The 12,508-nt window shown below is 37.4% G+C and overlaps 1 long non-coding RNA gene across 2 annotated transcripts; it reads left to right on the top strand.

The window, feature by feature from the left end:
- Positions 1-7,945: 7,945 nt before the first annotated feature.
- LOC130103549 (uncharacterized) lies at positions 7,946-11,742 on the top strand. 2 transcript variants are annotated; one of them, XR_008809368.1, is made up of 3 exons: positions 7,946-8,006; positions 8,104-8,436; positions 11,286-11,742. It is a non-coding gene; the product is annotated as an uncharacterized LOC130103549 (long non-coding RNA). The 2 variants fall into 2 exon arrangements; XR_008809367.1 differs by having other exon boundaries at positions 11,283-11,742.
- Positions 11,743-12,508: the final 766 nt, after the last annotated feature.

The following is a 12,508-nucleotide window of genomic DNA, read 5'->3' as shown; positions in this document are numbered from 1 at the left end:
AAAAAAAATTGCTTCATTGACTATTTAATTGAAAAAGTTCTTGAACGCGAATGTGCGAATGTGCGAATATAAAACCAACTTTACCTAAGTTTTTCAGCGTCTCACAAACTATTTGAGGACATGAATACATTTCCAGAGCTGCTCTGAGAGAACGCCTAATGAGCATTTTCATAATTTTATTTGAGAAAAACCATTGTCAAATACACTTTGAAACGGGTCTTCACTACAACCTGTCAAAATAAAAGTTCGGTTTTACTAAGGAGAAATTCTGGGCATACAATAGAACGAACTTCTCAAAATAATAATAACAACAATAATACATTTTATTTAAACATTATTTAAAGGAATATAAATTTTTTGTCCATGGTTTAATTTAGTAAATCTGTTTTTGCAGCGCTTCCCCAAAAAATAAAAGGACACAAAGTTTAAATTTACATTTGATTACCACAGTTTTTGATAATATAAATGGATTAAATCATAAAAAGAAACATTAATTTTCTGAATAAAATACATTTCATAGGATTATATTATTCTTAAACATTTTAATAAATTATTAATGTTAAAAATAAGTTGTCAATCTAATTCATTATCAATTATTGAATTTAATTGATTAGACATGTTTTATTGAAATTTTAATAAATAAAATAAACAAATGGTTTCAAGTTTATTAATTTAACTGTCATTTTAACTAATGATAATAATAATTTAATAATACCGTTTATTTATTTAAAGGTGCTATATGGAACTTTTCTTCTAAAATGAATCCTTTTTTTATTGCCTGTGTGTGAAGGGGTTGTAATCACACATTACAATGATCCACTTGTCGGGTTTAGCTATTACCTCTGAAGGCCGGTATTCCTATTTCTATGTAAGTCTCCGGGTCGGATTTTCTGCGAAATCCATCGGATGTGACGTGCATGCGCGCTCCCGAGCCTCTCTCCTTTTTATATACAGTCTATGCGACGGCACTGCAGCTGACCACATGGAGTCTGATAACACCAACAAACGACCTGCCTCCAGCACAACACACACTCCAGCACAAACTCCACAAAAATATAAAAACAAAACAAAAATGTATCTGCTGAAGCTCGTCAGGCCAAACGCGAATCGGATCGACTTAGGACGAAAACACGGATCAACATCGGCAGAGCGTTTGAATTATGGAGAGACCTCCGCTATTTTTATTGTGATAAATTACAAGTTTTCAGATATGCTGAAATAATGGTAAACTGTAATGAAATAGCAAGGTAAACTACAACATACATGAGACATGAAATGAATACAAAAGACTACAAAAGACTGTTCCAGGATAACAAAAAGTAGGTGCTTTAGGATGTAACTTTTATTTTATGTACTAGATCTAGTCTAATGTCACTCATCCCACTACTATCATATTGTTTATAATACACATTTCCAGACACGTTTAGTACAGTAATGTTGCTTCCTACGATCTTACTGTTACACTGACATTGTTCAGTCTAGTCACTAACCGTTTTCGTTATCATATTATACATTCATCTATGTTGACATTGCTGATTGTGAAAGATACACGAATGGTTAGTGAAATGCCTTATGCTAGATAACACCACAAATGTAACGTTATCATGGTACGAGCATGGAGCATTAGTTCAACGTCAAGCTGATAAAAGTAGCCTATTATTGTAACGTTGCAGTGGGAGTTTACATGAGTTTCCAGCATGTTGTGTGATGCTTTCTCCGGTGTGTTGAAAGTCTCAGTGTGGCCGGTACCATGAGTGATCGCTCTTGTGTTCGAGCACGAGCGCTCTTGTAAAAATTGGTTGCAATCTGAAACATCACCGATAGAGGCCGCTAAAAAAATACATATAGCACCTTTAATAATTGATTAATACTGTAAACCGTGATATTTTCTGAGACGTTATCATACTGTGAAAATCTCATACCATTACAGCCCTACACGGGGATTCCCCCACCCACTGTTAAAAAAGTAACTCAGTAACTTTTACTCTGAGTAAATTTTAAATGAGCTACTTTTTACTTTTACTTGAGTAGATTTTTAGACCGGTACTTTTACTTGTACTTAAGTAAAATTTCATTGAAGTAGTAGTACTTTTACTTGAGTAGAATATTTTATTACTCTTTCCACCTCTGCGTTAATGGATGTCTGACAATTTTGTTGCAAAAAACGTCTATAGATAAAGTTATAGAGACCACACTCATTATGTGCTACTGTTGCTCTCACGGAACAGATATGCTTATTTAACTTTTTACTGTTAAATAAAAAGTACCGTCAGATGAAATCCTGCAAGTGACAGTGCTTTCTCTCCGTTCAAGCAATAGATGCACACCCTTGAATGAGCGCGGATTTCTAGTGCATTTACTTGAACTTCTGAGGTAATATCTTTGTTTTAACCCATTTGAGAAATTGAGAGGCGGCCAAAATCAGATTTTAAAATGGACTGAATAAAGCTCTTTACGAACTTGACGTGCGATGCCATGCTGACTGACACTCCACACACAAGCTCAGAGCAATATTGTAAGTTACTGCATGACATTACATTTTTATAGCAGAATAATAATACATCACGATACACAGTCTCACTTTTAGGTACGTCTTTTAGTTATTATAGTATTTTGAAGGGCAAAAGCATGAACTTTTACTATTGGCTTTACTTCTTCAATCAGCTGTCACTTTAGCGCGAGGCCAGTAGCATATAGCATTAGCACCTCAGCTCCACCCACGTCCCGCCTCTTTGCCCATTTTATTTTATCCGGGAGTGACCATAGTCAGTCAAAAATGTTCAGTCTTGTTTGTGAAAGGTAATTCCCCGAGACCTGTTTTCAATTGTGTGGCGATTTGTACAGCCCCAAGCAGCACACGAAGCAGGCATTTTTCTCAATTCCCGTAATGAGAGGTATGGGAAAGTTGCCCTCCCCAATATGGCGGCGCCGTTGAGGTAAGCTCCAGCAGCCAATAGGGCGTCTATGTATTTATTATGTGTCTATGGATTACCCCCTTGGGAGTGACGATCGGTGACGCGCTGCCAAGATGGCGATGGCCGGCCCCGCCCACTTTAGGCTTCAAAACGCTCTTCAGAAACCTACGGGTGACGTCACGGACACTACATCCATTTTTTTAACAGTCTATGGTCACAAATAATTATCTCAGGGTTTACTGGATTTTACACAATTATTTTTGTAGTTGTTGGTGGTGATGAACTAAAATAAACATGTTCACGTGTGGACCTTTTTTATTCTTCTCACCGTTTATTCCTGGTTATTATTTTACTGTCTATGGTTAAGAGGACCATTACTTGAGTTGCCCCCTGTCGTTTCACAGAATAGTACAAAGGCGAGCGCGTCGACGCCTCGTCCGTTTGGGGATGTGCGCGCGCAGTCTGCGGAGACTCGCGCTGTGGAGCCAGGCGAAAGTATAAGCAAGGCCTTAAGCATGTTTCGAAAGCCATCGTCACTTATATAATGTAAAATATATATATTAATTGTATAGCGGCGATATGATCATCAGGTATGTTCATAATTTTTCAAATGAATTTCTGTTTTCAAGTTTTGCGCTCCTCTCTTTCCACTTCATCTTTTCAGATAACCTAGAGTTTGGCATACCAGTAGGTATCTCTGTGTGTGTACGCCAATGTGAATGTATTGAAGGGTGTTTTATTTTTGTACTACCGCTGCCTTAAAGGTTGTATCAGTGATTTCTGGCCCAAAAATAAATGTCTAATCTTTCCTAACGATCCGCTAGCTGCTCGCCCCATAAGCATGCCGTCCAAAAACCGCGTCTCTGTAGGCAGCCTAGGCTCTGAGATCTGCACACAAAAACAAATGTGTACAACCACCACTCAAAACCAAAATAAAGTGTTCCAACCAATCACTGACAGGGGCGGGTGTTGTGAGGTTTTGCGCTCGTGCACGGCTGGACGCGAAATCGGAGCAACACCCGCCTATGAGACACAATGACAGTGAGACGGTCTATGATTTAATTAAAGGTAAAGTTTCAGTTACACGCCAAAACCCTCGGTACCAGAGCAGAGCTCCAACTTTTCCAGAAGAGTATCGGAGTGGAAACTTTTCCCTCAAACTCATCAATCTCACTCACACTGATGCTGGAGCATTCAGCTGCATCATCACACACTCATCTGACCCGATTTGGCCATCTGAGACAAATTTAGCAAATCCTAAAAGATTCCTCTGATCCTAGGCTAAAATCTGAAGTCTTTAGCCGCGTTTCCACCGCAGGAACTTTACCCAGGAACTAGGAACTTTGGCCTGGTACTCGGTGTGTTTACACCGCAGGAACCAGGGTCTAAATGAAGTTCCGGGTAGATATTTCCCCCTCCGAAAGTCCCTGCTCGCGAGGTAGTACTTTTTCAAAGTTCAGGAACTTTCGCGGGTGGGGCTTGTGCGCTGAACATGCTGATTGGTTGTGTTCACGCCGCATTATGATTGGATAACTCCGCGCAGCATTTTATTTTAACCGGAATTTTTAGAATCTATTGCAGTTCGTGGCTTCATGCAGTAATGAAGTTCCATGCAGTAAGAGTTGTCTGTCTGCAAATATGGAATTTAATAAAAATAAAAAAGACAGCTGGACCGACGACGAGATTCAGGCTTTATTAAGCGTATTTGCGGAAGAGAAATTTTCTGCGCGTTCGTCCCAGCCTTCTCACGGTCAATGTCCGCAATAGCTGATAACATACGCTGTCTAATTTTAGATCTAACGTTAGCATTACGAGCTTTCTGAACACGCTTTAGTATCAGTGCTCGTCTCTTTTCTGCCGTTTTGTTAATTACCTGGTTAGTAAACCAATACATCTCAAACAACTGCAGCACAGTGTGAATCTCTTCCATATTTATTATAAATGTGGCGCTCAAAACTGATTACTGTCTTTTACAGTCTACTGTCCGTCACAAGCAAGCAATGAGCAGTCGGGCGCAGTTTACCCGGTACTTTAGACCGCGATGTAAACGCAGAAAGCTACCGGTCTGGGGCAAAAAAAGTTCCTGGGAAAAAAGTTCCTGGGACAAATTGTTCCGGGCAATTGCGGTGGAAACGCGGCTTTTGATCGTTAGTTTGACATGTTCACTGACAGCCAATAATGACCGTTGTAATCAAATTTTACCACCGACGAAATTCTGGCAGTGTCAGAAGATTTGGCTCACAGTCCTGCAGTGTGACTTCTGCTACGACTGTCAAATTGTCTTCGTTTTTCAAGACAAGCCATGACCAAAATTAATGTTTAGATTTCTTTGTAGCCACCATTTTAATTCCATGTGTCACTGTCACTGTCATTAATTAATGATGTAAAACTCCGGACAAGTTTTCTTGCGTGCGTCCGTTTTTAACGCGTCTTGACTGTTGTGCAGTCTGACATTAATGACAACTGAGATCTTCAGTGTGACATGGCTTACAGCGATGATCATGTTCGTACAGTCTGACAAGCAACAATCGTACAGTAGATGAATATTATAAATCGCACAGTGTGCATCCGGATTTAGTTACATTTGCAATCTTCCTGCTTTTTTTTCCGTTTGCCTGTGTTCTCATTCGTCTCCTAGGTTACTCATTTTAATCTTGTTGGTTACTATGGTTACTCATCAGTTCCCGTTCCTGTGTTTATCCAATCATCTTTGTTTGCACTTAGTGTATATTTCCCTGTGTTTCTGTTCCACTTTCGGCTCTCATTAATGTTTTTGAGTATAGATATGGTAAATTCTTATTGCATTCATCCTCTTCGTCTGCCGTATACCTACACGTGACACTGTTTGCAAGTGGACAGCGTTTTGGACAAGTGGACAAGTCCCCCACTCATTATACAGATTGTAGTACACTCCATTCAGCAAGATTGCTCGTAATTCAACTGTCAGCAGTGGCTTGAACGGAGGCTGCCAGAGCCTTTAAGACCATATAAATGGTATTTATCGGAGAAAGGAGTTTCCCCATAGCGACAGCTGATGCAAAGTTGATTGAACCCAACTCAAAAGAAAACTCATGAATATTTATGCATGACCCACTCACAGAAACTGATAATCTCAGAAACTGAAAATCTTTGAAAATGTTTGATGGAACATTGTACATTGGAACACTGGAACATCGTGACATTGGTGCTTGCAAAAAAACTTGCTTGGGGAACTAGTAGCTGTGTGTTTGTGTGACCCTTTTATCTTTTGCTTTAAACTACATGTTTCCCTTGCCAAAGTTATCCAAATAAAGGAAAATAAACTATTAACTTAAAATGGGGGGGGGATGGGTCTACGTCTTTATATGTAAAAAAAAGTTTTTCGCAATTAAATAAAGTTGGCAAAAAGAAAATTGAAGCATGTAAGGAGCTAATTATTTTTATTTTTATTTAAATTTTTGCTTTATAGTTTACGTTACTTTTTACCGTGGCATGAAATTACAAAAAAAATAGTTAAAACTCCTGTGAGGGTGTTTTAAACAAGGAGCAAAAATACTTTTTATTTAATCAGAAGACACGTACGTACTAGCCTACTTTTGAAAGGGTGTCTATGGAAAAACATGCTTTTTGCAGTCGGGTGGTGTAGTTCCAGGATCTACCAACAGGGACTAACTAACAGGAACCTACTAACCAGCTAACCACCAGCGGTTGAGAGAGTGCTGGTAAATTTTAAAATCTGCCTATCCATCTCTGATCTCTCTATATATTTTTTCCTCTTTTTGTACATAGGGAAAACTTAATCGCGATATATTAATTGTTTGCTGTTGGAGTAAAAAAAAAAAAAAAGGATAAAAATAATATTTACTGCAGAACATTTCTATGACAACTTCCGCTCAGAGTTCCGAGAGAACCCGGAAACCTGGAAAATGTTCAGAGCTCGATACTTTTTGTTTTCTGTCAAATTTATTTAGAAATATAATGTATAACATAATTGAGTTATATCGGAGCACCCTGATCATCGGGTAACGTTATTTTTATGATTTTTAATGAAATTATGTTTTCACAAAACGAGCTGTAACGTTACCTCCCATACATTTCACTTTAGATCTGCCGCGATATTTTACGTGCCTTTAGCATTAGCATCTTGTATTTCCTTTGTGTCTCGGTGCATGCAGTTACATTTATTTGATTGGCTTGTTTTACAGTGCATTCAAGATATTACGTTTTTTTCTCTTTTTTTTTTTAACCAGAGTAAGATAAAGTTCTTTTTTTTACAAGAACACCTAGTTACTGCTAAATCATATTTAGAGTTTAGCATCTAACTTACAGGGAAATTATGCAACATCCAGTTTATTATTAAGGGAAATAGATGAAAACAGTTGTTAATTTATGATTTAGTGACAATTTGCAAATTAGTTAATCCAGTTATTCTGAATCCCATTTAATGTTTATATATACATATTTTTAATGTTAGAGGAAGATTTTTTAAATAACTCCACAAATCATAATAATTATGGGGGGCATGTTACCCCAATGATTTTACTTTAACTTTCTACATCACAATGTAATAATTATGTCAAGATTTAGTGATGTGAATGCAGTATTTTGTTACTTTAAAATAGGAGTGTAATTTCTGTGACAGTTTGTCCACACTGAATGTGAAATACAACAATTATTTCTTAAAAAGGCATTAGAAAGTCTCAAACTTTAGCATTCAGCCCATTTGAAATTCCAAACACTTTACCTTGCATGGAGACGAGCAGGCAAATTAGAGTTAAAAGACTTACATGTTTGACAACCAAACCTCAGTATTATTCTAGGCCGATATGCTTTAAGTTTTATCAGCAGCAAATCACTTCCTATCATGCTTTTAGTTTGTGCAGCTGGTAAACAGACACTTCGCCTGCTTGAGTCTTGCGAGAGTGTTTACATCACAGCAAGTCAGAGAGCTTTTCTAACCGGCGTGATCAGTTCTACTCTGATCATCACAAACAAGCCTGTTGACAATGTCATGATGTACTGGTTGAGATGAAAGAAATTAAAGTAACTTGTTTTTTCTGTTTCTTTTCAGTTGTCGCTTCATCTTTGTGTTTGCAGTGCTGATTAACAAAGGTTGGCATCTAAACTTTGAATTTGAATGATAAATTCATGCTACATGTATAAATGTCAGACTGTGTTGTGTTTACAGTTAATGGGTCTGTCATTTCAGTGTCTCTGCAGGAAACAGTACATAGAGAGGGTGTTACTGGCGGTTCTGTTCTCCTGCCGTGTTCTTCCAGTGAACATGTTCATAAAATTCAACACATCGATGTAAGCTGGAGACACAATGACAGCGAGATTGTGTATGATATAGTCAAGGGTGAAGATTCAGTGGTAGAACAGGACCCTCGGTACAAGAATAGAGTTGAAACTTTTCCATTGGAGTATGAGAGAGGAAACTTCTCCATCAAACTCAACAATCTCAATTACACTGATACAGGAGAGTTCAACTGCCTCATCACACCCTCAAACGAACAGAAGAATGTAGTACTGATCATCAAGGGTGCGTGAAACTGCTTAATTAATATATACTCCCGGTTTCACAGACAAGGGTTAAGTCTAGTCTCAGACTAAAATGCATGTTTGAGCTGTTTTAATTGAAAGCAACTTGCACTTGCATATCTTAAAATTAGGGGTGTAAAGATACACGTATTCGTATTGAACCGTTCGGTACGAGGCTTTCGGTTCGGTTTTCGGTACGCATTTTTGAACCGAACGGTTCATTGGACCATTTTTCCTGCTGACCAAAATTTCGTTATTTCAAATGTAGGCGCGTCACGCGTGGCAAGCGCGCTCATAATGTAAGAGTCGCTGGCGTGACCACAACAGTGCCCAACATCAAATGGCAAATGTAATGTAAGCGGAACGAAACTGAGCGACTCGTTATTGTGTGGTTGACGGGCCGTTTATCAGACCAATGCAGCGTGAGCCAATCTTAATCATCAGCACTGTTACTACACAGCGAAATCCAGTGAAGAAAGCATTTGAATTCGTCAGTGAAGTAATAACATCGCTGCGAGATCTAGTGAGAAGCATTCACATTTCTCCGTTATTAACAGATCAAACAGCGCTGACGTGGAAACCAGGAAGAAACATTGTGGCATGAATGAACTATCCAGTGTCCACAGATCAGCAACATTCACCATGGGTTTACTGTAGTAACACTACTAACTGTAACCATGGACGTTTGGCAGGAATAGTAGGCTATAATGCTTTCAAGTAACATTATGTCGGTTTTATTTTGACATTATTGCTGCCCTCAAATGTTAATCTGAACTAAAATAAACCTTTGTTTATAACTACTACAATATTACATTTCATTTTGTCCAAGGAGCTGTTTTGTTTTATAAGCTCCTAAGAAAAGTCAAGTATAGCTCCATCATTGCTGAAAGTTAAAAAAAAATCATACTTTATGATGTTAGTTTTAATAAAAATATATTTAAAAAAATTAAATCAAGGAAATTTCTCTGGCATTTCTTTCTTTTTGCTGTATCGAAAAAGTACCGAAACGTACCGAACCGTGACATAAGTGTATCGTATCGAACTGAACCGTGAATTTTGTGAACCGTTACAACCCTACTTAAAATATATCAAAGCCATTATTTTTTTCTCAAGATTCACACCAGTAATGTTTTTTCTATGGCACGTTTATAAAAGCCACTTAAATGCCCTAATTGAACGAAGGCCTAATCCTGGGTTAATCTAAGCCCTGTCTGTAAAACCTACGGAGCCCCTAAAGGGACGTGGTGGTGGAAAAATTTTTAGGAAGGGAGAATTTTTTTTTTTTTTCAAATCTTTTGCGTTCCCCCGAGAAACTTTTGCGTTCCCACGCAAAACCTGTTGGCAGCTCGGACAGACACTTCCTGTTTAATGTCCCGCTGGCAGTGTTTCAGAGCTCCGTACGTTAATGGAGCGTTTCATAGTGTTTGAACTTGGACTCTAATATAAAGAAATGCGGTCAGTGCTTAACTCAAGGTGTTCAGTGAAGATATATTCACATGCTATTCGAACTTCCCGAATCAATATTCTTGAGCTAAACGTTGTTAAAACACAGACGACACCTATTTACAATCACAGTAACCTAGAAAACGAGCTACAACCCAATTCTCCTCAAAACGAGCTTTATAATATAAATGTCTTTAACCGGCCGATTGAGAGACAAGTCCGAATAAGGGACCGTCTGCAAAGTGCAAATCCCAAAACCCTTCTGCACATTTTATATTATTTAACATATTCAATAGCATCACTGTGATACACTGTAGGCTACTGTCACCAAATTCAGTTCCAATAACTTTACCCTTTTTAGAAAAAATATTCAGTAACTTCACACTGTTATACAGTGTAATGCCATCAAATTCAGTAAGCAAATATAATGCAAAAGCTATGGTTGTAACTATTATGTTAGCTGCGTACAGTACCAATATAATTTGTGTAAAGAATAGGCATACTTATTTTTTTATGTGCAATTACTTCCCAAACTAAGTGTTGTATAACCAACATTAGAGCAGTGATGTGTGAACTAAATTTGGTTGGTTACAGTGAAGTTATTAAATATTTTTTTTATATAATATAAAATGTGCAGAAGCAGTGCAGTATGACCAGTGAGTTTACCATTGATGTGTAAACTGAATTGGGTGGTTTGTAACATTGAAGTTAATGACTATTTTTATATTTTTGATTATGAGTTGATGCTGTAGTCGTTTTTTTTGGGTTATATTGCACTTTGCAGATGGTCCCTTCGGACTCAGCCGCCTGCCTGCTCATAGAGATCCATTTAGCCTATATTATAAAGCTCGTTTTGAGGAGAATTGGGTTGTAGCTCGTTGTCTAGGTTACTGTGATTGTAAATAGGTGTCGTTTGTGTTTTAACAACGTTTAGCTCAAGAATATTGATCCGAGAAGTTCGAATAGCATGTGAATATATTGCCAACTTCACTGAACACCTTGAGTTAAGCACTGACCGCATTTCTTTATATTAGAGTCCAAGTTCAAACACTATGAAACGCTCCATTAACGTACGGAGCTCTGAAACACTGCCAGCGGGACATTAAACAGGAAGTGTCTGTCCGAGCTGCCAACAGGTTTTGCGTGGGAACGCAAATATCTTTGCGAGGGAATGCAAAAGATTTAAAAAAAAAAAAAAAAATATCTCCCACCCTAAAAATTTTTCCACCACCACGTCCCTTTAGGGGCTCCGTAAAAACCAAACCATATAGTTTTTAATTAAGAAAGTTAACTGGTGATGTTCCAGTCCGAATGCTGCTTTACATAAATTACAGAAAGATATGTTGTCTTTATACCTGTGCAGTAATTTTTTTTCTCTCTGAACTTTGGTTCCATAATCAACAGCAGGAGAAGAAAACACATCTAAACATGCAAACCCAGGACTGGACCAGACGAGGATCATTTCCATATGTGTTGGCACTCTCTTAACTGTAATTATTTTTGTTATTTTGTATTTTGCCTATGTAATTCACCGGAGAAAAAGATCTGCCTTATAGACCATTTGGGAGCAGACATCACAGTGTCAGAAAAAGTTGGTCTCAGTTTTTGTAGAATACTGTAATTGAAGATGATCTTTGAAGCTAAATGCAGACTGTTGCATTAAACAGACAGACTGAACTGATGAAACCTGCGATTACCCCACTACTAAAGCTTGAATTATGTAAACAATGTTCATGCAGTTCATAGGGGACATTGCGTGTTAGCCCTACAGTTACAGCATTAAATAATATTTAAGCCTATAACAATTTTATCTAAAAAAAATCTGACTCTTTTCTTGGAATTGTGAGTTTATATTTAACAATTCAGACTTTATAACTTGCAATTTCAAATTTATATCACAATTCTGAGGAGAAAATTGTGGGATATGAACTTAAAAGGAAAAAAGAGAGAATGTCGAATTTAAATTAAAAAATTACGTTTCTTTCCAGAATTGTGAGATATAAACTACAAATACATTATTTATTTATTTTTTACTCTTATTCCATGGCTTTTAACAGAATTTGTACAGCTTTCATTGTTCATTTCTGTTAGAAATACTAACTTCGGGTTAGTTCACCCGAAATGAAAATTCTGTCATTAATTACTCACCCTCATGTCATTCCGAACCCATACGTTTTAACTTTTTTTTTTTATCTCTGGGACTCAAATGAAGATATTTTTTAATGAAATCTGAACGATTTCTGTTCAATTGACAGTCTGCAACTACTACTTTGATGCTTCAAAAAGTTCATAAAGAGATTGTAAAACGAATCCATATAAATCGAGCGGTTTAGTCCACATTTTCTGAAGAAACATGATTGCTTTTAGTCTTTTATTTACTTATTAACATAGTAAACAGAAGCTCAATTGGCTCGTGAGGAAGCTCAAACATGCTGCGTAACACAAGAATGAACCTCATTGGTTCTCGCACATCAAGCGAACATGCGTGAGCTTCCGTTTACTACAACTGGGATCCATTCTTCGTACCTTGCTCATGATAACTGATTCCTGTTTAATTTAGTTTTTCGAACGAATTTGTGGATTTGGTTAAAATATCGGGATTAAGTTGAAAATTAAGTTAATTGGAAAGG

The sequence above is a fragment of the Rhinichthys klamathensis genome, unplaced genomic scaffold, assembly GCF_029890125.1.
Source record: "Rhinichthys klamathensis goyatoka isolate OS25496 unplaced genomic scaffold, OSU_Roscu_1.1 h1tg000289l_1, whole genome shotgun sequence".
In the NCBI taxonomy this organism is placed as follows: domain Eukaryota; kingdom Metazoa; phylum Chordata; class Actinopteri; order Cypriniformes; family Leuciscidae; genus Rhinichthys; species Rhinichthys klamathensis.
Note: the sequence above shows the minus strand (reverse complement) of the source record. Positions and strands in the feature narration are given on the sequence as shown.